The sequence below is a fragment of the Salvelinus sp. IW2-2015 genome, linkage group LG25, assembly GCF_002910315.2.
Source record: "Salvelinus sp. IW2-2015 linkage group LG25, ASM291031v2, whole genome shotgun sequence".
Lineage (NCBI taxonomy): Eukaryota > Metazoa > Chordata > Actinopteri > Salmoniformes > Salmonidae > Salvelinus > Salvelinus sp. IW2-2015.
In genome coordinates this window covers 2,426,984-2,434,291 of record NC_036865.1, presented here as the reverse complement: position 1 = coordinate 2,434,291, position 7,308 = coordinate 2,426,984, and positions in this window count along the sequence as shown.

Below are 7,308 nucleotides of genomic sequence, written 5' to 3'. Positions count from 1 at the left end.
TGACACTCCGCCTGGTATAGAAGTCCTGAATGGCAGGTAAGACTGCTCCATGTGATTGTGACCTGGGCCGGTTACGCACTACCCTCTGTAGCGCTTGCAGGGATACAAGCTGATGCGCCGTGATATTTACCACTGTTGAGGCTGTGATGCAGCCAGTCAGGATGCTCTAATGGGTGCTAGTCTGTGAGACATCTTTTAGTAAGGAATGGAGATTGGTTGAGGATTGGTTTGTGGTTTGGTGTTGAGATTGGTCCAAGCCACCTTAGAAGCATTGTGGCGGACCAGGGGTCGGTATTCATTAGGCACCATATTGGAAGAACATGTATATGAAGATAGCGGAGGGACAACCTCTACTCTCAATTAAGAAAAGCTCTTTACGTTTTCAGTTGCACAATGCTTTTTAAAGCTTTTTCCATAGTGTGCCCTTACATGAATTCGATTCAGGTTTAGATGCAAAATACATCCTAGCTACAGATTGTTAACACCTGATAATGTGATCTAACCAAAAGACTTAAGGATGAAGACAGCATTGCCAATATAGTTGGTGGGAAATTCTCTTGTGCTACACCAAACGGTATCTAACCTGTAACTCCAGTAATGGTTACCAAAAAATATTTTGTTAGATCACATTACTGGTGTAAACAATCTGTAGCTACATGGAACACTTAAAACGCATTCAGAATATCATAAAATAGTAGCACCTTTGATCCTCAAGTTTCCTGCCTCTTCTTGAATCCACACTTTGCCTGGCCCCTGTGGCATCCCATCAGTTTGTGTCCGATAAACATGAAGGGTACGCTGTCAAAGGGGATAGAGGGAGTACCCTTGCCGTACTTCCATTCCCAGAATAACAGGTTCTTGTCGTCGTGTGGTGTCCAACCTGTTTAGCAGAACACATTGAAAGAGCCATTAGTCCAGAGGTGTATTCATTAGTCTTGATTGCAGCAAAACATTTTCTGTTGCAAACGTCTTTGTCAACGGAAGCCGTTTACTTTCTAGGACGAAACGGAACTAAAACGGGGAGGGACTTCCTGAATGTGTCCTTGCAAAGCGTTTTATGTTTGGAGTAAACTGTTTCCGTTGCAAACTGCAACACAAAAACGTTTGCAACGGAATCCGACTAATGAATTACCAATAGTTTGTGGAGGTTACATCACTACATAAGAATATTAATCAATCAATGTAGGTGCAAAATAGTATTGTAGCGACCCGCACAGACAGCGGTATGTCATGTGGTAGCTATTAGTGGGTTGTGTTGTACTTGCAGTGTTCGCGGTGTCCGACATGCCAATCCAGGTTGGCTTGTGGGGTATCTTTCGTTTATTTGGGTGGGCTACGGCCAAACAGTAGCCTGGTGTAAGTTGGGTTAATAAACCGTCAATTCGTAAACTCAAACCTCTGTCTGGACAATTGTTCTTTATGATTAGTCAGGTCATTACATTGGTGTAGAAGTAAAACGTTGATAAAAGTTAGCCAGCTAGCTAGCGGACTTCTATGGCTAGCTACGTAGGTGAGAACGGGGGTTGAAAATGCTTTGAGGAAACCCGAAAGTGAAGGTGGAGGTAGGAAACAATTATGGCCAAGGGGTACGTGTGCATGGACGTCGGAGGAGCTGGCTGAAGGAGATCGCCAGGGCATTGGAGCCCAGAGGCCGCTTGAGGGAGGACGTTAGAGTGATGGCGGCTGAAGCCGGCATGAGTCCCTCGTCAACTGTGCTTCGCGTGGATTCTGGTTGGCGGACAGAAGGGGTGACGTCAACCCGGCGGGACGAGGATCTGGGGCTCAGGATGTAAACAAACTGGCGGCGCCCTGTTCCCGGCTGCGTCCGTATCTGTTAAGACCCCGAAGTATTCCGGTAAGGCGGATTGGGAAGTCTTTTCTATGCTTATGTCAGTTTGAACTGTTAGCTCATTTTAGGGGTGATCGAATGAAGATAGGGCACTGCAGTTGGCTTTATGCCTCACTGATGAAGCTCTGGCCTGTTTGATATTGATTAGCCCGAGGACAGACGTGATTATGGTGCTGTAGTGGGAGCACTGAGGAGGCGCAATGGACAGTGTGTACAGCCAGGGCTACTGTGCTCCGAAACTGAGTAATAGATGCAGGCAGCCTGGAGACGCTCTACGGGTGCTAGCTAATGACATTGAGAGCCTCTCTCGGCGGGCACATGCTCACATTGCCCCCCCTCCGTGCAGAGCGAGCTAGCACGGGACCAGTTCATACAGGCGCTCTCTCCTACGGAGCGGCGCATACAGACCCAGCTGGCTCTCTTGAGTCATTGCAGATAGCCTTGGAGATGGCTTTGGAGAGGGAGCTGGTGTGGGCTGGGGCTTTGGTGGGGGGTGCAGGGAGACAGACCCTCTGTGCGAGCCTGGGGGGCAGAGCAGCCCGGAGCCGGAAAAGCCTGCATGGGTGGCTGAAAATGACAGAACTCATTCGTGCTGTGTCGCTACAGGCGGCACGAAACACACGCCCTGGTCCCAGGGTCTGCTGGGTTGTGGCCAGCCAGGCCATCTGCGCCGGAGATTGCCCCATGTCCCCCAGACGCTCAGGGAAACGGCTCGGGGTCCACATAGACCGGGTAGTGCGGACCCCTGGCTTTCTATCCCAACCACCATCTTCTTCAGGAGGAGCCCACCGGCACAGACGGTGGAAGCAAGGCTCCACTTCCCCAGAAGCAGACGAGGGCAAGCGGATGGAGCCTGTTGTTGTGGTGGGCCGGACCTGTGTTGTGGACTTTTGTCATGTCCCTGTCACTGTGGAGGGGGTGCCCTGCTCTGCCCTGGTGGACATGGGTCCACAGTAAACCCTGGTGAGGCCAGATATTGTGCCAGGTTGGACTCAGTGTGAGCCCACAAACTGTGCAGCTCCGCACAGTCACAGGTGAGTGGCACCCATGCAAAGGGAAGGGATAATGACTCTGACAGTAGGGGCAGGTCTGTGCGTCATCTGTGTGGGTGGCGGCTGTGCAGGACCCTTGCAACTGGGGTTGGACTTTCTTAGGAGCACAGGCTGCCAGTTAGATGGGGGCACACTGAGCTTCCAGGAGGGCCGGCAGTAACCATGGCCCCCCTAATGTTACATTCACTCCAACCCAACATACCCTTTACTCCAACAGTTAAAGCAGCAGAAGACTCATGGCTGAGACTCATGATGATGAGCAGAGACTACGCAGAGACTCATGATGTAAACACGAGATCCGTCACTAAAATGGAAACAAACGATTGGCTTCTATTCGAAACTAATCAACCATTTTCTTACACGTTATTAGATTGCGACTCAACCACGTTGAGGACAACAGACACTTGACGGTACCGAAATTTAAAATCTTTTGTAGCAATTTTCGTCAATGGTTTCAACAGAATACAATTCCGGGTTACAAATCGTATATTTTGCACTGGCATAGAAGTAAGTTATATCTTTGTCGAGATCATGGACTCAGTTATCAAGGAACAAGACTACTGGCACGTACAACGCTTGCATCAGGGACCAGTCAATGGTCCTCTTCACAGTCAAGACACAGCAGTGGTCCGATTTAGCCAGTTGCTTTCAGGCAGTATCGAAGGATGTACTCTAGATAAACAATTCTCTACCACAAATCACGTCTGCAGCGATTCCATTGGGAAGATTCAGTCAAAGCATTACCACTTGGTTTACACATGCAAGGTAATGGATGGATTTTAAATGAAAGATCAGTTCTTTTTCACATCATGTATCTACAGCAGTGGTTCTTAACCTGGGTTCGATCGAACCGAGTTTAGATCGAGTTTAGACCAAAAAGCTCTATTTTTGTCTCATCAGACCACATGACCTTCTCCCATTCCTCTCTGGATCATCCAGATGGTCATTGGCAAACTTCAGACGGGCCTGGACATGCGCTGGCTTGAGCAGGGGGACCTTGTGTACACTGCAGGATTTTAATCCATGACGCCGTAGTGTGTTACTAATGGTTTTTCTTTGAGACTGTGGTCCCAGCTCTCTTCAGGTCATTGACCAGGTCCTGCCGGGTAGTTCTGGCTGATCCCTCACCTTCCTCATGATCATTGATGCCCCACGAGGTGAGATCTTGCATGGAGCCCAGACCGGAGGGTGATTGACCGTCATCTTCAACTTCTTCCATTTTCTAATAATTGCGCAACAGTTGTTGCCTTCTCCCCAAGCTGCTTGCCTATTGTCCTGTAGCCCATCCCAGCCTTGTGCAGGTCTACAATTTTATCCCTGAGTCCTTACACAGCTCTCTGGTCTTGGCCATTGTGGAGAGGTTGGAGTCTGTTTGATTGAGTGTGTGACAGGTGTCTTTTATACAGGTAACGAGTTCAAAACAGGTCCAGTTAATACAGGTAATGAGTGGGAACAGGAGGGCTTCTTAAAAGAAAAACTAACAGGTCTGTGAGAGACGGAATTCTTACTGTTGGTAGGCGATCAAATACTTATGTCATGCAATAAAATGCAAATTAATTACTTAAAAATCATACAATGTGATTTTCTGGATTTTTGTTTTAGATTCCGTCTCTCACAGTTGAAGTGTACCTAGATCAAAATTACAGACCTCTACATGCTTTGTAAGTAGGAAAACCTGCAAAATCGGCAGTGTATCAAATACTTGTTCTCCCCACTGTATATTCGTATTCCGAGCTCTGACATTGCTCGTTCTGATACTTCTTAATGTCTTCATTTTTATTTGAGGGATTTGTGTGAATTGTTTTGTATTGTTAGGGAAACTTCACTGTTTGAGATAGAAACATAAGCATTCAGCGGCACCTGCGATTACATCTGCAAAATATGTTACGCGACCAATACAATTTGATTTGATTTGAGATGTTATAGCGGATGCAGCGACATGCTTATTTTACTAGCTCCTAACAATACAGAAAAAAGTTAGGTACACAAATAATAAAATAGATAAAAATGGACAAGAAATCAAGAAATGTCGGGGAAAAATCCATTACCAACCCAAATAGCACTGTAACAGTAGTCCGAATGCAATCCATACGTACCTACACCGGATGAATTTACACAAGATATCCTAGGCATGATATGTATAGCAGTAGATATATTAGAGTGAGCTATGTCAGGAATCCAGTATATAAATAAATATGCGGTGAGTATAAACAGTGTAACTAAAATGCCATGTACAGTAGTAGAAATATTAGAATGAGCTATGTCGAGAAAACATTATATAAATAGACAGTACAAACCCCATAGGAAAATGTATGGAATTTCAGGAAATTAGCTTCAAGGATATAAGTAATATATATGTGAATGGTGTGTATAGACATTATGAACAATATGTTAATAAAAAAGGTGAGTATAGCGGTATTTACAGCATGAGCCATGACCAGAACACAGTATATACTGTATAAAGTGTGTTAAATAGTGTGTAAACATGATTAAAGTGACCAATGTTGACTATATGTACATAGGGCAGCGGGATCTAAGGTGCAGGGTAGAGTACCGGGTGGTTGCCGGCTAGTGACAGTGTCTGAGGTTCAGGGCAGGATACTGGGCGCAGACCAGCTAGTGGTGACTGTTAAACATTCTGATGGCCTGGAGATAGAATCTGTTTATCAGTCTCTCAGTCCCCGCTTTGATGCACCTGTACTGTCTACGCCTCCTAGAAGGTAGCGGGGTGAACAGGCCGTGGCTCGGGTGGCTGGAGTCCTTGACGATGTTCTTGGCATTTCTGTGACACCGGTTGCAGTAGATGTCCTGGAGGATAGGCAGTGTGCCCCAGATGATGCGATGGGCTGTCCACACTACCCTCTGGAGAGCCCTGCGGTCTCTGACGGTGCAGTTGACGTACCAAGCGGTGATACTGCCCGACAGGATGCTCTGTATAAATTTGTGAGGGTCTTAGCGGCCAAGACAAATTTCTTCAGCCTCCTGAGGTTGAAGAGGCGCTGTTGTGCCTTCTTCACCACACTGTCTGTGTGAAGGGACCATTTCAGGTCGTCAGTGATGTGTGCGCCGAGAAACTTGAGACTTTTTACCTTCTCCACAGCGGCCCCGTCTATGTGGGTGGGGGAGTGCTCTCTCTGCTGTCTCCTGTTGTCCACAATCAGCTCCTTCGTTTTGTTGACGTTGAGGGAGAGGTTATTTTCCTTTCACCACTCCGCCACGGCATTCACCTCCTTCCTGTTAAGCTGTCTCGTTGTTGTTGGTAATCAGGCCTACCACTGTTGTGTCGTCAGCAAACTTCATGATTGAGTTGGAGACGTGCATGGCCACACAGTCATGGATGAACAGGAGGGGGCTGAGCACGCACTCATGTGGGCCCCTGTGTTGAGGATCAGCATGGCGGACGAGTTGTTGCCTATCTTCACCACTTGGGGTCGGCCTGTCAGGAAGTCCAGGACCCAGTTGCACAGGGAGGGTTTCAGACCGTAACTAGCCTCTCAAAGCACTTCATGATTACAGAAATAAGTGCTACGGGGAATAGACATTTAGTTCAGTTACCTTCGCTTTCTTGGGTACAGGAACGATGGTAGACATCTTGAATCAAGTGGGGACAACAGACTGGGTTAGTGAGAGAAGGCTGTAAACACTCCAGCCAGCTGGTCTGCACATGCTCTGAGGATGCCGCTTGGGATGCTGTCTGGGCCGGCAGCCTTGCTAGTCTTAACCCGCATACATGTCTTACTCACATTGGCCACAGAGATCAGGAGCACATAGTCCTCGTGAGTGCTGGGGACCCATGTTGGCGGCTCATGTTGTTATACTCAAAGCAGGCGAAGAAGGTGTTTAGGTGTTTAGCTAGAAGCGAGGCGTTGGTGTCGGCGATGTGGCTGGCTTTTCCTTTATTCACAAGGTCTATTCATGAGATGAATGCCAATCAAGAAGATTATATTCTTATGCCTTTCCTAACTTGTAGGCTAGTAATGAACGTGTTATTACAGAAGTGTCCACGAGTGGACAGACTTTCAGTGTAAACTTGACCCTTTGATCGCCAAAGTCCAGGATGGATAAAGGTAACAAGGTAACAAGCATTTCACTACACACGCAATAACATCTGCTAAACACGTGTATGTGACCAATACTTGTTTTGAATTGCGCCTGGCTGAGAAATAGAAATAATTAGTTAGGCTATACAAACTGTACATTTAGGAAATTACCCATTATCTTAGGTTATTTTGAATAATTTGCAGTGGAGTTATAGTGTTTCCATAACAAAAAGTTATTTAAAACACGTTGAACAAATCTCTCCTGACTACTTTCAACCAGAGGGAAGCAGCATTGTATTCTTTATCCCTAGCATGCGATTACCAGCCTAGATACCGGAAGCGACAGCAATGGGAGTGAGTAAGAGTG